Source organism: Eumetopias jubatus, unplaced genomic scaffold (genome assembly GCF_037043125.1).
Source record: "Eumetopias jubatus isolate StellerSeaLion01/CBP00866 unplaced genomic scaffold, mEumJub1_p1.0 scaffold_6, whole genome shotgun sequence".
NCBI classification, from domain to species: domain Eukaryota; kingdom Metazoa; phylum Chordata; class Mammalia; order Carnivora; family Otariidae; genus Eumetopias; species Eumetopias jubatus.
The window spans coordinates 14,025,280-14,045,698 of record NW_028274812.1 but is presented as its reverse complement, the minus strand read 5'-3'; the positions used below and the strand labels follow the sequence as shown (position 1 = coordinate 14,045,698).

At 36.5% G+C, this 20,419-nt stretch overlaps 1 pseudogene; it reads right to left on the bottom strand.

The window, feature by feature from the left end:
- Window positions 1-1,311: 1,311 nt before the first annotated feature.
- The window catches only part of LOC114209221 (small ribosomal subunit protein eS17 pseudogene), a 46,718-nt pseudogene continuing 27,610 nt past the window's right edge, over window positions 1,312-20,419 (bottom strand).

Genomic DNA, 20,419 nt, shown 5'->3' with positions numbered 1-20,419 from the left:
CTTCTACATCTGTATTTCATTCCTTATTTTCCAGTTAGCTGGCTGATTATATACTAGGCATTATTATTACATAGTATTATATTATATAAATTACATTTATATTATATAACTTTTTATGGATGAAGATGAGAGGTGTTCTAATCCAATTTCCTTTTTCGTTTTACTAGCGATAATTAGCTAAGAACACACTGACATTCCCTGACTCTGAGTCCAGTCCTCTTCTTTTACTTAAATGTTGTTTTAAAAGATTATCTCAAATGTAAAAATGGCTGGTTAATAAGGAAACTAAACAAACAAAAACTATGAGTTGATAATTAAATTGCTACTTTGAATTTCTGACAGCTTATAACAGCATTACTTTTAGTTTTTAAATAACAAATTATTATATTTCTGAAGAGCTGTGTTTTCTAACAAAAGCTAGAATAAGTTTAGTTTTCCATTAATCCCTAGAAAAAATTGCTTGTTGTTGCCAAATTCCTTATACTAACATTAAAAAACAAACAGATGCTTCTGTATTTTTGTTGTTTAAGGACCAAGTTAATGATATGGGTATCCTTGGAAATTTGGAAATATGCAATCAGATACCTACCCCTCTTCCTAGATCTTAATTGTAAATAGCCTGATGGAAATACATCTCTTCCTAGATCTTAATTGTAAATTAACTTATGTAAATACATTCAGATGTTATTTGAAATTATGTATCTTATGAGTCAATAAACATTATGAAAGGAAAATAAAAGGAATAATAACCCATATATCTTAAAGTAATATGTTTATACTAGTCAATAACTTGTAAAACATATATTCTTATTATTTTATACCATACTAATTTCAAATCAGTAATATAAATTTATTTATTCCACAATTGTTTTTGAATTCCTATCACATACTGGGCACCTGCTGATGATTCTAGGTGCTGCCATTACGTAAATAAAAGTGCGCAAGAAACTCTCGGGAAAGGGATATAGCAGTATGCTGACCATAGGAAATCTTCTGATATTTTGGGATTTTGGAAAACTTCCTCCTAATCCAGTGTAAGAATATTTTCCTGGGTTTTCTTCTACGTATTTCTGCTTTATTGAATGATATTCTTCTTGAAATGGGCCAGCTTTAGGCCTCTAGAGCATGTCTGAGGTACAAAAGGAATATAAGGGAAGTTTCCATTCCTCACATTTTTTTTTTCTCCTCAAACATTTGCTTATCTCCAGCTACTGTTTATTTTACCATATTAGTGACTTATAAAGGTTGTTTTCTCTAGATAAAGCTGGATATAGTAATCATACTAATAGCTTTTCTTCTAAAATATGGCTCTTTTTGTTGTTGTCCAAGGTTTATTGAAGATATTACAGCACAGCAGAAAGATTCAAACGGCTCCATGTAGTGTTTTGAAATTCACCCCAACTGTGGGCTGAATGACCTGCAGGTTGGACAAACTGCCAAAGTCCAAGACCTTCAATATCTTCTTAGTGTCACGATCTACTTCAAAGATCTGATCCAGAACTGAGACCTCAGGAACACAATTGTCTCTCCCTTCTCTCTCCTTCTCCTGCAGTTTGATGGGGGTCCCTCTCAACCGGGCCTCTGTGAATTTGCTTGGTCAGATGTGTCACACAGCCTGCTACTTCGTTGTGGAGCTTCTTGTTGGGAATAATGGCGATCCCCGTGCACTCGTCCTTGGGGGTATGGAAATCGCTGTCCCGGTGCGTGTAGTATTTCTCAGTGATGACTTGTGCCACCCTCTTCAGGTTTTGGCGCTAACACAGTGCACATTGGCGGGTCCCTGGTAAAAGAGCAATATGGCTCTTTTTTAATCTCCTCTCCAGAGTCAGTGTGCTGCAGTATGTTACTCATTTTATTCATTAACTAGAGGCTCCATGAATACTTTCTTGAGCCAATTCTGCAAAGCTATCCAAGACCAGATGCGTCCTTAACCGATCTTTTGGTTAAAGTCTCCATTAAAATTTAAATGGTTCTTTAAAGTTAGTCCTTGTGATGTCACCTGTTAACTACTCCTTTGGGCACATAGCGATGATGAAGTAAAAGCTGGTTAAAAAGGGGAGGTGGAATCAAAATCAAAGGGTAAGGTAAACAATCAAACTTAAATACACACAAGACCACTTTTTAAATTTTTTTATTATTTATTTACTTTTTTAAGATTTGATTTATTTATTTGACAGAGAGAGAGACAGCGAGAGAAGGAACACAAGCCGGGGGAGTGGGAGAGGGAGAAGCAGGCTTCCCGCTGAGCAGGGAGCCCAAGGCAGACGCTTAACAAACTGAGCCACCCAGGTGTCCTTGTGATCACTTTTTTTTTAACCATGATATATTGAAATAGTAATTTCCTAGGTAGACTTCTAGGCTTTGTTTTTATTGCTAAGTCAATTTAAAATTCTAATAGAATGCCTCTTGACTGGTAAGAGAGATTAATATGCAAACCTAATACTTAACTCCCCAGTGATAAGAAGATGATTGGAAGTAATGGTGGCTGTAAAAATCAGAGTCAGTTAATGTCACTAAAGAGAATAATCAAAAGTTTTGTGAAATTTTGTTTTTGTAAAGCAGACTGCTTAAAATGTCCTCTTGACAGTATTTATAATATTGAACTGATCAACTAAAAAATGATTCTTTAGATTAAATACAGAGAATTCTTTACTATAAGTGGCAGAGGAGGATAGTAGCTAAAGGCACAGATTTTTGAGCAAAATTCCAAGATTTTGGGTCTGAGCTTTTACAATTTCTGACTGTGTGACTTGAATTGTTCTGTACCACAGTTTCTCCATTAATAAAATCCAGAGTAATAATGTGTACTTCATGGAGTTCTTGTGAAGACTAAGAGCTGATTTATAGGAATCACTTACACCAATGCTCAGCAACTAGTAATCACCGTAGGTCAACAAGTTAAGCTATTAATATAAATTGGATGAATCAAAATACCCAATAGACTTATTTAATTTTATTCATCCTCAAATTTTTGCAGCAATATGGACTTTAGCAGCAGTAAATGTTCCTATAATTAAGATGATTTTAACAACATACACAAAAAACAAAAGCATGAAAGTAAGTCTTAATTATCTTAAAAATCAAAAAGCTTGGAATTTTATTCTTGCCAGTGTATGGCTTTCAGTTAGTAAAATGTACCAAAAAATGCTGATCCTTGTAAAAGGTATGTTATTTAAATGATAAATAAAAATTGTTGGAAAGTGATTTAATTATTATAAAAAATGCAAACATTATTATTAAGACTATACAAGTATTGTCTTAGTAGAAATTTATAGAAATTCCTCACTCAGATAATAAGAAACACTCCATTTAAGAGATTACTTCCAAGGCTATTTAAAAATCATGTCTTCAAGTTGAAGATAGTGAATTGAATCTACCCTTACTTTATTCCCCAATAAATTGAAATGACAATGAAATATTTATAAAGAAATGGATTCATAGCAATCTGAGAATGAGACAAAGGTCATTAACACCTAGATATTTTGAAAAATTTCTGAAAGATAGAGAGAAGATTTGATCATAATGACAGTCTAAAGCTGAGACAGCAACATGGAACAAACACAGAGAATGGCTAAATCACTTGAAAGGTCTTTTCACTCAGCTCAGCTATGGAGAGACTCCAAACTCTGGATAAGAAGGTACTCAGGGTTGGAGGGGGAAAGGGTTATATATTAATGATAATTAATCAAAGGGTTAACAACACAAATACTGCCAGTCTCTACCCTCCCTACCTCAAGCATGCAGCCGAGTCATTTTTGCCCACATTAACCTGGACAGAATAATCACAGAAGCAAGTTTCTCAAATTATAACCTGTTAACCCCTCGTATCAGAGTTCTTGAAAATTCAGTATCAGACTTGCTAAAAATTCAGATAACTTATTCCATTCCAGATCTAGTCAATTGAATTTCTGGGGCAGGATATTAGAATATGTATTTTGAGCAAGTTTCTCAAGCGATTTTTCTGCTTCCCACTATATTTTGAGAATCATCACACTAAAGAAAATGAACCACTTGACTTGTGGTGACAAGATATCCTTTAAAATATGTTGGACTATAGTCATTTTCTTATTCTGATGGAGATGGAGCCAAAGGAGGCAGAGTTACCCTCCTATTTGAAAAAAAAAATCCCCAAATATTTGACAAGTTTTTCAGAAAATGGGCATCACGCAGCATAGGATCACTGAGAGAGGAAACGCAGAGGAGGCAAACCCTGTGATTGTCTGTTTACTGCCTACAGAGCAGGAAGGCAAACCAAGGTGGAGCCCAGTGAGAGAGCGAGAATCTCTAGATCTGTCCAGGGTTTTCCTCAGTTCTTTGCTGAGTATGGATTAGCATGTGTGCATGAGGAAATTACCTGAGACCAGAGAAGGAAACACCTAAAAGGCGCAAAAGGGTCAATTCTTGGTCTCATGGAGGGCCAGAACAAGTTTGTTTTCCTACCTGATAGGGAAAACATACTCTGTGGGTTTCTGAGTGGAAGGTTCTTTTTTTTTTTTTAAAGATTTTATTTATTTATTTGAGAGAGAGAGGATGAGAGATAGAGAGCACGAGAGGGAAGAGGGTCAGAGGGAGAAGCAGACTCCCTGCTGAGCAGGGAGCCCGATGCGGAACTCGATCCCGGGACTCCAGGATCATGACCTGAGCCGAAGGCAGTCGCTTAACCAACTGAGCCACCCAGGCGCCCCCTGAGTGGAAGGTTCTTGCCTCAGTGGGAAATATTAGCCCCAGACTAAAGGCTTCTCTGGTCCCATCTAACAATGTTATAAATAAGACTTGAAGGATCAAATTTCAAGTCACTTGACTGAATTTTAGAACAAAGCTAAAAAATATTTATAGTCATATAAAAATGTCTATCACTCAGGAGTTAAAATTCAATATATGGCGCCCATGCATGCAAAGACACAGGAAAGATCCCAGGACAATTCGATGGAGGGAAAGGAAATTTTTTTCAGCAAATGATGCTGAAACAATTTTTTATTTTATTTTATTATGTTATGTTAATCACCACACATTACATCATTAGTTTTTGATGTAGTGTTCCATGATTATTGTTTGAGTATAACACCCAATGCGCCATTCAATACGTGCCCTCTTTAATACCCATCACCAGGCTAAACCATCCCCCCCAGCCCCCTCCCTTCTAGAACCCATTTTATAGCCATGTGTTAAAATGTTAACCTCAACCCATACTTCAAGGTTTCTATAAAAATTAACCCAAAATGGATTGCTGTCCTAAAAATAATGGCTAAAAACTATAAAACTTATAGACAAAACCAGAAGGATATAGGGATTTGGGTTTGGCAAAGATTTCTTAAACATGATGCAAATTATTTTAAAAGGTAATATATTGGACTTCATCAAAATTAAATACTTTTATTTACTAATATTTACTAAATATTAGAAAGAGTGTGAGAGCTTGCACAAGCAGACTGGGGAGGGGGAGCGGGGAGGGAGAGAGAGAGAATCTTAAGCAGGCTCCATGCTCAGTGCAGAGCCCAACGTGGGGCTCAATCTCACAACCCAGAGACCATGACCTGAGGCAGAATCAAGAGTCAGACGCTTAACGGACTGAGTCGCCCAAGCACCCCAATATATGATTCTGTTTATATAAAATTATAGAAACTAGAAACTAATCCATGGTATCAGAAATTCTATCAATGACTGCCTGGCCCAGGGTAGGGGCAGGAGATGCAATTGCAAAGGGGCATGTGAAACTATTGAGGTTGATTGATAATCTTAATTATCTTGATTGTTGTGGTCATTTCCATGAGCTAGTCATATGTCGAAACTCATCAAATTTTCGCTTGCGTATATGTAGTTCTGTATTTCCCCCTAGGTTCCCTCCTGAGGGCCAAGGTACCTTTCCCTGAGCAACTAAGGAATATTGGTTGCTGAAAGGTCACTGCTGTATTTTTCTTAGGCAACTGCTCTCAGGAGCAGAGAAATGCACCACCCAAAGTTTTAACCCCTGGGAGAAGATGGCAGAAGGATAATAACTGGTTGATACAGAAGTAGAATGTCTCAGTCATCTTGCTTTAACTAGAATCAACTAAAGACTCATTTACAACCACACTGAGGGTCGGCTCTTTTATGGATCCAATCCTTCCTTCTCACTTTTTATAGTCTCTCTCTTGACACCACTCCCCAATACTCCATGCAACTCCATACCTCAGGATCTATCACCATGGAGCCCAAGCGAGTATATTTGGCCTCAGGATTGGTGTAGGAAATAGATATTAAATAAAATTTTAGCACTAAGGCTTTTATCAGCTGTCTGGCAATTATTGGTGGAAAATAGATTATGGGTAGCTCTAGCTTGTTGTCAAAATATTCACCAGTGGTAAAATGGGATGTGTATTTGGTGGAAACAAATCACCACCTGCTGCTCAGTATCTCTGGTGCTTGAGAAGTATGATGGAAAGGGTTAATTATAAGGACTATGAATTGGGAGGCAGTTGCTGAGTACATTTGATTCATGGATTTATTGAACAATGATGATTCACTGCTTAGCCAAGGCAAAATATAAAAGCCATAGTCTTTTTGCTGTACATAGGAAAAACCTCCTGCACCAGGAGTGTGTGTGTGCCTCAATTTGGGACAACTCTGAAGGGCCATCCTAGCTCAATAGCTCCTGGTAGGATGGGCTGAAGTCTCATCTTCCACTGCATTGTCAAGTCAGCTCCTGTACCTGCTCAGTGTGGCCATGCTCACTTTCTTCCAGCTGTATCTACAAAGAGCATTCTCCAGTGAGCTATCTGTGTGTAACTTCCTGTACTCTTTTTCCAAGAAGCCCAATTCAAGGCCTGCCCTTGTGCTTTATAGTTAAGCTGTCCCTTTTGCATGTACACAAAGTTCACCTTCTGTGTCCTTCAGTGCAGCCTTCCAATTCAGGAAGGTGGGCTACTGAAGAAAGAGGAAACAGGCTTATATAATGAAGCAAAACTGCCCCAAGTCACCTCTATATAGCAACCAGGGGCTCCATTCATAAACATGATTGATACGCAAAGACCTCTAGACTTTTGAAGGGGAACAACAGCACAAAAAGAAAGACCAAGATGAATCAACAGGATAATTATTCCTTGAGGAAAGGGAGCTAATTGGGCAAGAGAAGAGGAGGCTAAACATTCTAATTGGTATTCTTGATCTAACAGTGATCTGTGTTTTAATCAGTCTTTCCTTGAATACCTCTGAGATTGAGCAACTTCTAATATTCTTAAAGTCCATTTGTGCGTTTTCTTCTGTGACTCCCTTGACTCCCTTGTATATATTGTTTGGCAACGTGTTGGCTGCACTACACATATCTAATTACCGCAGAGAAAGAAGATTTTGCTTGTTTTTATTGTTCTTTTTTTTTCTTATTTACCTTTAGAGCTCACTTGATTTCTTTCTTTTTCTGCTTTGTCTTGAACCAATGTTCTTTCTCTAAGGACAATGTTCTTTTTCTAAGGATGTGTCTTTATGTTATCATAATACAGGAGTAATTTTTGATGAGAAGTTTTGAAGGGAAGAGAGCTTTTTTTATTGGAGTCTCAACTAAAAGCATATTCCCATTGGGCAGAAACAATAATTCAACCTCTCTATGTAATTCTATTAAATGTCTTCCCTTGGCTGTTCTATCTGAGGTCCTTTGTACATAATCAAATCATAATTAATATCAATGCATATGCTACATATGCCATAAAATGTTCTTCACTAGATACATCTGAGTCCATCAGTGGTTTTTAAAAAAGAGAGAAGGAGGGAGAATCAGAAACAGAGGCAGAGTGTGTACAGGGTGTAGGCATAAGATTGTCAGGCAATTTAGAAGTAGTCATTTAGGTACAAAGAATGTGCAAAATAATGATGACTATTAAATATGTCGGATCCAGTCCCAAACTAAGTATTAAGAGAAAAATTCAGTATCTCTAGAAAGGATGGATGGTCCTCTACAATTCACTTAATCTTTAATCTTCATTGAATATCATTGAGGAGTCCATTCATGCAACGAGATGGTTAAGGGATCAGTCTTTGTGGCACCTTGGCATGTATTTGAATCCCACCTGTGTTTTTTGTTTGTTTGTTTTAGGCAGATCACTTAACTTCTCAGAACCTCAGCTTCTTTGCCTCGGAAAGGGGGATAGCAGTAATACCTGCTTTCTGGGGTAGCTGTTTGGATTAAATTTGTGAGAACAATGCCTAGAACACAGTAACATTCTCTGAGGGTAAGACATTGTTATTATTTTTAAGATCGCTACTAGGTAAATATACTAATGTTCAGATATCAGTTTTTAAAGCCATTTAGAATGTTTAATTTTGGTGTAAATTAAAGGGGGCATTAAAATTAATAACTTAAGTTTCATAGGAATCTTGTTTGGTTTTATTTATTCTGTGGCTTACACGAATTAATGTAAGTCTAACACACCTGCTGAAAATTAGCTTTAAATCTTTAAACTTGTAAATTGCATCATCCCAATTATTTTATATAGATAAGCACATTTAAGTAATATGTTTTCTAATAAGATTTGCTCATGTAGACATTATCTTAAACTGGTGAAGGGATTAATCATCCAGAGTTTTCTATAGAATAGCACAACAGAGACTACTGTGGTCTATGTTTAACAGTTCTTTATTTAAGCAAATTCTAAATATGACTCAAAGCTTCTGTTAGGTTAGATTTAAAACCAGGTCTAGAATTTAAGACCTATTTTTAAAGATTTTACCTAGTGAATTTTATTTGTCCAAATTGTTTATTTTACTTGTTAGAATTGTTTGAAGTGCTACTTTGAATATGCTATATGTTATATATTATATATTTATTGTATTTGGTTTGTAAATCTCCTATGGTGTCATATATAAAAGAATGTAGTTGAAACAAATGATTTTTCTTTTAATTTCGTATGGAAATATCTATTTTTGGGGACAGGTCTTTGATTTGGGGGTTCACATCCTTTTTGCAGCATGTAACGTCAATTGAAGCTCTGATTTCCTTTTGTTTGCGGTTTGTAGGAAATTTTTGCTTAGGGTTTCTGGTCTTCTTATACAGTGTTGGTTTCTTTGTTGCTTTTCAGCTTCCTAAAATATGGTTTCTGTTTTTTTATTTCACTTTATTTTCTTTAGTAACTCGTATAATTTCAGCACACTATAAAATGACTACTTGGGACACCCATCTCCACACCCTTTTTATGAGGTTTAGTTGAAGCAAAATTCAGGGGTGGTAAACCAACTGTTCCAGACAGTTGCATTTGCAAAAAGATTGAAAATAATTAGAGAGAGAAAAAAAACAGCCTTTGGAATAAATCTGCCCTTATTCTTCTCCTGTTTCTATCTTCTCTCTACTCTTCAAGAAGTCCTTCCCATCTGGAGTTACCCTTGGAAACAAAACTTCCTGAACTTTTACTCACTGAGTTATTTCCCATATACCCCTTGGCCACACTTTCTTTCCACACTCATTATTCTCTCTTGAATCTTAGATCCAACTCATCATTAGCTGGTTATTAAAGGAGAGAAAATATGTTTGTTGACCATCAGTGGAAGGAAGAGGCAAGGGATGAAAGAAATCTCTGAACACAAGCCATGAACTTCTTGGTTATAGGTATTTACACTGGGGAGAAAGTTTTGAGAAAAAAGGTGGTATTATTAATACAGGCTTAATTACATTGATAAAGCCTTGGATAACAGTATAAACTGAGAAATCTTTGCTCTGACAACAGAATGAGCCTAAGGGCTAATAGAATGGAAGAAGTGTTGCAAAAGAGGACAAATTGTTTTTCTGGACAATTTTATATTATGCAATTTTTCTATGAGGGTATAGTGCCTCTATTTGCCATTAGTTCCACCTACTTCATCATTTTTCCTCCTGTCCTCTCACTCACAAGAAATTCTAGTCTTTGACACAGAATGTCACAATATTGCCCACGTGACATATTCTAGTGTTTAGTGCATTGAGAGGTCAGTGCAAAAGGATCAGTATAGTTCTTTATCATATCTAGTTAGCATGTCAGCTAAGGTGGCCTGGCTTTTTGGTAGTTTGGCCAATGAATCCTTTCTCTTTCGTCTTCCTGTGACTTTTTTTTATTATGTGTGGCCAATCAGAGGCTGCTAATAATGTTTCAAGAATTATATGTGGGTTTTAGTGAGAAGCAAAAACCCCACATAAGCACAAAGTGCACAAGGTTCAAAGTGCACACCAAAACTGTAATTCCAGACATTATCGAGCTAATTACATATTTGTGATTTCTATTTAAGTTACTTGAATATAAATCTCTCAGGAATCCTATTAGGATGATTGTTAATAAGCAAGCCCCAAATTGGAAGTTGCTATGTTTATGACTTTCTTAAGCAATACTAAAAAAAAAAATCAATTTTTTACTTCTAAGACTTTATGCAAGTTGTTAAATATGAAAGCATTCCTTTTAATTGTGTAAAAAGCTTTGGTTTGTATAAGCCAAATATTGTTGTTTTTTTCTTTTAAGCTTCCATAATGTTTAAATATATTCTTGGTTGGAGATTGTGTTATTCTTTGAGTCCAGAAATGTTCATTAGCATCTTTGCAGGGAGTAAAAGTAACTCTGCCATATGCATGTATTTGGTTTCAAGTGGAGAGGGAAAGAACATTTTCAGTAGATTAAATTTATTCTCTATGTCTCAGAAAATCTATGGGAGTAATTATGAGAAGATAGCATAATTATGCAAACCACTAAATGGATTTTCAAAATAGCAGGACACTTATCATTTATTTATTTTAAATATTATGACTCATTAATAAAATGAAAATACACAGAAGGAATGTTTATTAACAATAGCAAGGCAGTAGGGTACAGAGGCAAAAAGTAGTGGTCAAAAATGCAAGTGATGTTTTGGTTCTCAGTCTGCTCAGTCTTATTTTAATTTTTTCTGGACTCTCGGAGGTAAAGTATGACATTTATTGGTCCTTCCTAACATTGTTCCCAAATGGTTCTTTCAAGAACTTTCACTGCGATAGGAAGAAAAGGGGAAAATAGAGTGATAGTGACCTAGTAAAGGAAGTGTTGATTGTTGGCTTAAGGCTAAGTATCTAAAATTAGCCCATTAGAAATTCAGAAAGAGAGTTGTCTAGGGATAGGAAAAAGGTTAATTGGGTTATATTAAGGCCCAAATGAGATTGGGCACTATATATTTTCTAAAAGATTATAAAATACTCTACCTTCCTTTTGTTGGGGAAAAACATTTTTCTTTACCCTTCAAGATTCTTTTGGCTGGTCTAATAATTAAATTGACATGAAAGAGATTAACAAGAGGAAATCAAATTTGATTATGTACAAATGGAGGTTCCATAAGATTCTGAGGCCCCCAGGCCATCAGGCAGTTGAGGTTCATATGCTATCCAGAGCTAAAGAGAAGGGGTCAAGGGTTTGGGACTTCAGAGTGGAGGAAGACAATTCACAGGAAAATGAAAAAGAGTAAATGTTTGGTAAACAAAGTTTGCAGGGCCCCTCAGAAACAATGCAACATAGAAATTTTAACAAACAGCCTTTGCTAGGTTCCTCCCTGTTTACCACAACTAATTCATATTATAATAGTAGTTATCAGATATGCTAGTTCTCTTCCCGGAGCAGGTTCTCTATATAAATTCTTTCAGGTAGCTTGGAGCAAGGTCAAGGGTTCTTCCTGAGCCTTCTGTTTTTAAAAAATAATTGGCCTAAAATACTCCAATGCCAAAGAGACATTTTGGAGTGGCAAATTTTGCTCCCCTATACCTTCATTTTATACACTGGAATAATTGAGATAATCTGGGCTATTAAAGAATAATAATATCATCTCATCATCATTATTTAATCATCATGGTTTACTTTATTGTTGACTATATACCATTTACAGCTCTTTGCACTTTGCAAATATTAAAAATTTAATCCTTACAAATAAGCCTATGAGATAGTTGTGACACAGCTCAATATTATTATTAATTTCTTTTTTGTATAATTTATTTTTAATTAATTTTTATATAAGTCCTCCACAATGTATAATAATATATGAATTGAGCTTTATAATTTTTTAAAAATATACCTAGTAGACTTTAGATCACTTTTACTGATTTCAGTTTTTAAGAATTTCACATTTTCATTGTTTTTTTATTATTTTTTAAGATTTGTATTTATTTATTTGGCAGAGAAAGAGCACAAGCAGGGAGAGCAGCAGGCAGAGAGGGAGGGAGAAGCAGACTCTCCGCTGAGCAAGGAGCCCAATGTGGGGCTCAATCCCAGGACCCTGGGATCATGACCTGAGCGGAAGGCAGACGCTTAACAGACTGAGCCACCCAGATGCTCCACATTTTCATTGTTTAGATCATGATTTTTATTAATTTCTGTTTTCTGTGAGATATTTAATTGACAGGTTTTTATTTATGAGAAAATATGGGAAATTTCTGCATTATTGGTTATGTCTAAGAATGTCCTTGCACATGAATAGTAGCTCAATTTAAAATTTAATTTTTATAATAAATATTGCCCACTTGAAATGTGTTCTAGCATTTGTTACAGTGGATGAGTCATCAGATAACAAATCCAGTTTTTAATTTTTCTTTGTCTATGAATTATTTGTTACTACCTGCATGGTTGTAAACATTTTTCTTAATTCCATAAATTTAGAAACAAAATAAACAGATATTGACATGCATATCTTGTCATTAGTGTTGATTGGGGCTCAGTGAGTTCCTCTACCTTGAAGTTGCAAGCATTTTTTCAGGCTTTAATGTTGATATATTCCTCTACGTTATGAAGCCCTGCGTAAAAATTAATGTTTTATTCTTTTATTGTTCTATTTTTAATTCCTAGCAGGGTACCTGACATATTTGTTAAAATCATTGAATTCTTGAATGAATTGTTCTAGCAGCTTGAGAGAATAATATTTAGAGGCTTCAAATGGTAATGTAGGGTCTAAAGAACCATCAAGAGACTGAATAAAAAATATATTTTAGAAGTTTATCTCTCCTGCTAAAGGTTAGAGTTATTTTTGTCAGAAATGGTTGTCAATACATTATAATATTATCAATAGTCAAAACTTCAACAAACAGCAATCAACAGATTTTAACATCATCAGGAAGCCCTTGCAGCACTCATTTAGGTGCTGCCAGGATTCTGAAAATCATCTTTCTATTTCAAGTATTCTGGACATCTTGGTTAGAACCTCATTTGGACAAATGGTGTTAAGTCTGCAAAAGTCTAAGCTAGCTTCTTTACCCACACCCATAAGTTTTCATAAATGACAGAGATGCTGGAAAGAGATTATTATTTTGCTGGACTCTGACCAGCAAAGGCAAGAGGTTAGTAGTTTCACAAAGAGAATTTGTAATGCTATCAGATGATAAAATTGACAACTGGGTGCTTTGAGTTGCTGTGGCTCATCTGTCTATTTGAGAGTGATGCTCTACCTAGTTATCTTCTGCTGTTGCTGTTGTTATAATTTACCCAACATTAAGTAAATATATATCTTTTGCTTGTGACTGTTGACATTTTCTATTTTGTTAAACAATCATCTTTGCTCTTGTGCCATCTGCCCAGATTGGAGGAGGAAAGTGAATGGTGGACATAAGTGGGAAAGAAAGGGAGAGAGAAAAATAATGTAAAATGAAAACCATTGGTGGGGCTTTGAGGGGTGGGGGCATGAAAAGTTGAGAACATAAATGAATGAATAAATAGCCAAAGAGAAGATAAAGGTGTTTGTTTTGTATGGTAGACACCTAAGAGCAGATACACTTTGAAGAAAGAAAAATCTTCAGCAATTACTAAATAAAATTGGTCCAATAAAACACTGCTCTTATTGTCAAAATAAAAACCATTCCTGCTGACCCACGTACAACATTTTGGGTCTAAGAAATATGTCCTCAGATGAAAGAACTATTAATTTATCTTACTTTCCCCATGACACTCATTATATGGGGGAAGTAATCACACAGTGGATCTGTTCTGGGAGGCTCAGTCAATCATCAGGTGTTTTCTAACCTCTGCCTTACAAGTAAAATGATGGCATTGCAAGAAAAGCAACACATGCCAGAGATGTGGCATGCAGGGATTGAGTCTGGTAACATTGCTTAGTTTCATTTCCTTTTAAACAAGTCTATTTTATGTATGAATGCAGTGTGAAATTACTCTCATGGTTGACATGAGGAAGGGAGGTATTCACACTCAGAACAATATTGCCATTTTTAAAATTTGAATAAAAGAGAATTACAAAAATCAACTCATCTTCTATAATCAGAGGATTTACAAACTTTTTTTAAAAAGATTTTAAAATCTTTAAAGATTTTAAAGCAATTTCCTCTGAGAGAAAACCAGACACATAGAGAGAGAGAGTGCGTGCACAAACAGGCAGAGTGGCAGGCAGAACTTCCAGCTGAGCAGAGAGCCTGACATGGGGCTCAATCCCAGGACCCTGGAATCGACCTGAGCCCAAGGCAGTGCTTAACTGACTGAGCCACCCAGGCACCCCAACAGCCTTTTAAAAATAGTATTTAATCTGGTCTTGAATAATCTTAAAATAATCACATATTTACATGTGTTAGGTCATTGATAAGGGATACTACTTTTATCAAAAATGGGGGAAAATGAAATGCACTTTGATTTTTAGGAAATAGCACATGAGAGTATCATGGCAATATGTGCTACAAGATAGACCTGGAAACCACTGTTCAATTCTCTGGTCCTATGGTTTGACTTTTTCAGATTCCACATATAAACTTTGCTATAAGGGATAGCAAAGAAGGAGTGACCACAAAAAGGGGATTTGAGGTAAAGGGAGAGATTTCCTTCAGTGACAGAGTTAACATACTGTGTTAGTGAAATCATGGGAATTCTACAGTAAACACGGAAATTGGTGATGTGGGGATATGGGATAGAACTACAGGAGTAATAACCTTGAGTAGGTGATAGAGGACAGGGAGCTACTGTGCAGCAGAAGACCTGGCTTTATAAAGGAGCATAGACATTTCACTCATTGCAGTAATAGGGAAGACCAATGAAGTGGGCACAATCCTCAGTCCTTACCAGAAATCCTTCTATATCTTATTTACCAAGTTGAACATGTTAAGTCAACCTCTTTTTTTAAATGATCCATCCACCTGTCCTCCATACTACATTTGACACAGTACATAAATCCATTCTTTATTAAAAAATAAAAACTAGAATCCATCAAATGTGAACGCTCCTTAACTTTTAATCTCTGACCAAACTTAGCTGCAATAACACTAATCCTTCTGTCCTGCTAAGAGAGTCTCCAGTGAAAGTTGTTTTCCTCCTGAGATCTGTTTCTGCCTATACTATGGATTCTACCCCTTTTCATCAGCACACACCTTGCTCCATCTATGATTCCACGTCTTACTTGTATCTTTATCTTCCCATCTTTTCTAACGTTAAGTGCTATCTCTACCCTTCATCTTTCTCGGCCGGCCAGGTGCAGTAGGGGAGAATGTCTTCAGAGCTAAAAGCAGACATTCTGATTTTCACCCTTTGTTTTGCCTGCTATTTACACTCAGTCATTAGTTACATTTTTCCTCAAAATCGTCATTTGCACTTATCAATAAGTATCCAACTCCATTGCTTTATAGTCACAATTTACCCATCGTTGTCATTGGCCAGATATGTTGTAGTTGTTAATGTGGTTTCTTGAACTGGAATATTATCCAAGTTCCCTACCTATGAAGGTTTCAACACCTGCATTGCTACTGGATGACAGGGGATCCAAGCCTAAGTTCTATATTTACCATCTACTTTTTCAGGTCACTATCTTTTTTTTTAGAGAGAGAGACAGTGAGAGAGACCCCCTTTGTCTCCAACTTAAGCTGGAACTGTCCTTCAGAATTGAGTCAAGGGGCCAGGCCTTTATATCAATGTCAGTCAGTCACTGGATGCAAGATATTCTGGGAGGAGGGGCATGTCCTTGGACTAGACAGCTTTCTTCAGCTGAGGCTATTCCCAAAGCAGTGTGAGAGCAGAGACTTGTCTATCTTTGGCTCTCCCAGAATTTGGATCAACATGTCTTTCCAAAATATTCCAAAAGGAGGATCTAAATGGCACATTGCAATGTCCAGCACACAAAACTTTCAGCTTTTTCTGTTCTGCTAAGTCAATATACCCCTTTTCCGTACCACTTCTTTACTCTGAGTTTCTAAAATTTTGTCTATTCTCTCCTCTACTTTTTTTGTGTGTGTTTATTCCTTAAAACGTACCACTTAAATGTCATTTCATAAGGGTGTCAGTAGTAAACAGAAGTAACCATATGTATTTAATATATTCTAAAACCCCCAAACCTGAAGTAGCATTCTGAGTAGGGCAGCGTGAAAGACACTGTTCCTATTTCTAACACATGTTGTCTCAGCTTTTATTTCTTTGTTTCCGATCTGGTGCTTATATAGAGGACTTTCTAGGATATATCATTGCCTTGGGCACATAAACAGGATAGGAACTGCACTGGGCAGGATCCAAGTATTTATTACATTTTCTAGTTTCTAAGGTTGTCAAAGGAAATTGTTATAGTGACAGAGAAAAGTATGTTCCTCTGAAACACAGGGGATGAGGTGGGCCATGACACAATATCCTGGAAAACCCTTCCACCTTAACCATGTGGCCCGCCTGTCATTAGCACGCGTGCACATACACACACACACACACACACACGCACACACTCTCAATCTCTCTCTCTTTAGGTAGAGGAATGGATTTGAAGCAACAGATGCAGAGAAACACTGTTCTGCTATTTAACTGTACTCTATAGGTATAGGTATGGTCTTTTGTGCTCTGTACCTTCATTTCAGGTGAGAGAGCTCTTAGGCAGTTCCCAATTCAGTTGTATTTGCTTCTCTATATGCTGCTAACAAGCTGGGTAGAGATGGTTTTTCCCCAGGATTCTTTTCCAGTCAAGGTACCATCTAGAAGTGAAGGAAAACTGTTAACTCCACATAGTTGGAGTTGATTGCAGATTGAAACTACTTGATTTCCTCCCTGGAGGGAAAGAACAAATAATGATGAAACTGTCACTCAAAAATAAAATGTTAAAATATTTCAATTTCCTTTATTCTGCAAGAGATAATTAACTTTAGTAATAAATTGGTTGTTTCACTGGTAAGGATTTTCAAGTGGGTAAACCGAAACCAATGGAGGTTAAATTGTATGCCTCAAGTCACACAATTATTCAGTGACAGAGTGGGAGAAGAGCCCCAGTAGAAGTGGTGTCTTTCTAACAATAATTAAGTGATTACTGTCTGATTATTTGCTCATTATGTTAGATTGAACGTTCACATTCTAGTTACTCCAACTTTTTCTTACCAATTTTTTCTTGTCTATTACACTGACTTGGCCATTCTAAGTGTCTACAAGTGTTGAAATGAGGAAATTTGTTCTCTCTGTCGCTACTATGACAGCCTATCTAGTCTATCATGATCTTTGAGGACTTCTATGAACAGTTTTTTGCTCACTAGCTCCTGTTCTTTACTTGAATGCCATCTGTCAGTAATGAAACACGACTCTTTTATTTCAACACATTATCCCGCCAGTTCAGGTCCTTCTATCGCATGAGCTCATGTCTCTGTATGTTGTATATGTCTTTTAGAAACATTTATTTTATTCAACAGCATTTATCTCAAATAATAATTATGTTTTGTATTGATTATTTATTATTTGATTAATTGATATTATCTTATTGATATTTTTCTTCATGTCTTCTTTCTTCATAAACCTCCATGAAGGCAGGTTTAGATCTGTTTTTAAAACAGGTATTAGGGGGCGCCTGGTTGGCTCAGTCGATTAAGTGTCTGGCTTCAGCTCAGGTCATGATCTCAGGGTCCTGGGATCCAGCCCCTCATTGGGCTCCCTGCTCAGAGGAGAGTCTGCTTCTCCCTCTCCCTCTGCCTCTGCCCCCCATTGTGCTCCCTCTCTTTCTTTCAAAAAAGTAAAATTCTAAAAAAAATAAAAAATAAAACAATGAAACAGGTATTAGAAGGACCACGATGGCAACATAAGAAGCTCCTGAAGCCCCCCATAAATGCACCGGATATACAGCTACTCATGGAGCAATTTTCTCTAAGAGAAAACCAGACACTAGTTGAGTAACTCCTATGCACCAGGCGAATGAGAAAAAAAAAAAAAAAAAATTTGAAAAGAGTAGGAAAGACTGAGACAGTCTCACCATAAACCCCATCCCCGGCACAGCGCCACACAAACAGGCGAGAACCCCCAACTCCCAGCTTCTCTCTGAGGAGCAAAGGATTTGGACCTCCTACCTTGTGCCCCAACTTCTAAGGCTCCCACCCAAGGGACTCCCAAAATACCTAGCTCTGAAAGCCAACAGGGCTTGTGTCCATGTGGCCCACAGGACCATAGCAAACAAAGAAGTAGTTTTTAAATGAGGACAGTACACCCCCATTGCTATGCACTTGGGCTCAGCACAGATGGAACAAGCAAAAACATCTATTTCCCACTTTCTCCCTGGAAGGGCCCTAACCTCATACTTTCTCAGCTGCAGCCTAAGGGTCCAGGTTCTAATTCACTTGCATGAAGGTGTTGACTGCAATCCTCCCCTTTGGGACACTGATGGATCTTGGCACACCCTCAGCTACCGGGAGTCACTAAGATTAAGGATGGTGGCTTGGACAATCCATAAGGTTCAAGAGGCAAGCAGGAGCTTGGGCTGGGCTGATTGACAAGGTTCATCTCTTGCATGAAACCACTCTGTCAAAACCATAATGAGATATCATCTCACATGGGTTAGGATGCTTAGTATCAAAAAACAAAAGATAAATTCTGACGAGTGTGTGGAGGCAAAGGAACACTTGTACACAATTGGAGGGAACGTAGCTGGTATAACCCCTGTGGAAAACGGTATGAAAATTCCTTAAGAAATTAAAAATAGAACTACAAATGATCCAGCAATCTCACTTCTGGGTGGATACCCAAAACAAAAGAAGTCACTATCTTAAAGAGATACCTGCACTCCCACACTCATTGCAGCAATATTCACAATATACAATATTTAATATTCACAATAGCCATGATAAGGAAACATCTATGTGTCCAATGACTAATAATGCATGGATAATGAAAATGTGAAATAGAGAGAGGCTGGTTGAAGCATAAGTAGGTCTGAGGATCTAATGTATAACACAGTGACTACATTTGACAGTACTGCATGGTATCATTGAATGCTAAGACGGTAAAAATTAAGTGTTCTCACTAAAAAGAAAAAACATAAATATGTGAGGGGGTGGATGTGTTACTTAAATCAATGGCAGGAATCCTTTCACTATATATACATATATCAAACCGTCACATTGCATAATTTAAATGTATTACAACTTCATTAGTCAATGACACCTCAGTAAAGCTGAAAAAATATAGGTTAAAAAAAGTGGAAAAAGTCTGCATTGCCGGTGCTTAGCACAGTCCATGGTACACAGAAGGTGCTCAATAAACTTTTGTTATGTAAACAAATGATCCAGTTGTCTTTGTTTTTTTCGTACGTGTTATGTTAACGCCACTTATATTTTTAGAATTCAGCCCCAAGATCTTTATATTCCTCATTCTTTAGTCTTCTTCTTCATTCTTTATTATTTATGACTGTAATTCCTGCTTTTTAAAAAACATTATGTCTAACATTCTGTTTCCCCCAATTCTTTGAGAATATTTTTCAACGATCAGGAGAGGATGCACTCTGAGAAACACAATATGGATTAAATTAATGTCACAGCAATGTTTTGCTAACAGCTCAGATTCTGTGCTCTTGGGTTGGAATAGGGAGGAAGGAAGGAACAAAGTGTGTATGGTTGTGGAGCTCTCATCTCCTTATACCGGCATCAAAACAATCACAGTCATTATCACAACAGTATTTTAGTATGCCTTCTGTGCCAGGAATTGTATTATTAGCATATCTTATTTAATATAAGTTAACAATAATCATTGAATTTGATATTTTTTACCCACTTTTTACAAATGACATGATTTACCCAAGTCCATGCCACTAAGAACAATATAGGTACTCAGATCCTGGTCTGTGTTGTACCAAAGTCTCAGTGATTCAGTATTTCACTACCCATTTTGAAACAACTTCTTAAAGTAATAATATTTAAGCAAAAATTATAAAAATACATGAGATAATCAGTAAATTCAGTAATAGAAGTAATCAGAAGTACTCATATTCTGCAGTATATATAAACCAAATATTTTCCTTCTCTATGTTTTATTTTCCCTCATTCATATTTCTTTCAACTTTCTGAAGACTGTTGAATATATGGCTCAATATAGAAAAATGAGGGTTAGTATATGAGTTTACTTGCAAGTGTCTTCATGTCTTGCCTTTATAAACCACTCTCTCTAAAAGCTTTTTCTCAAGGGAGACTGAGGATTTATAGACTTACTTTTCACCATCTCTACTGAAAATGTCTTCTACAAGACTAAATAAGAGAGTGAAATTTTACTTT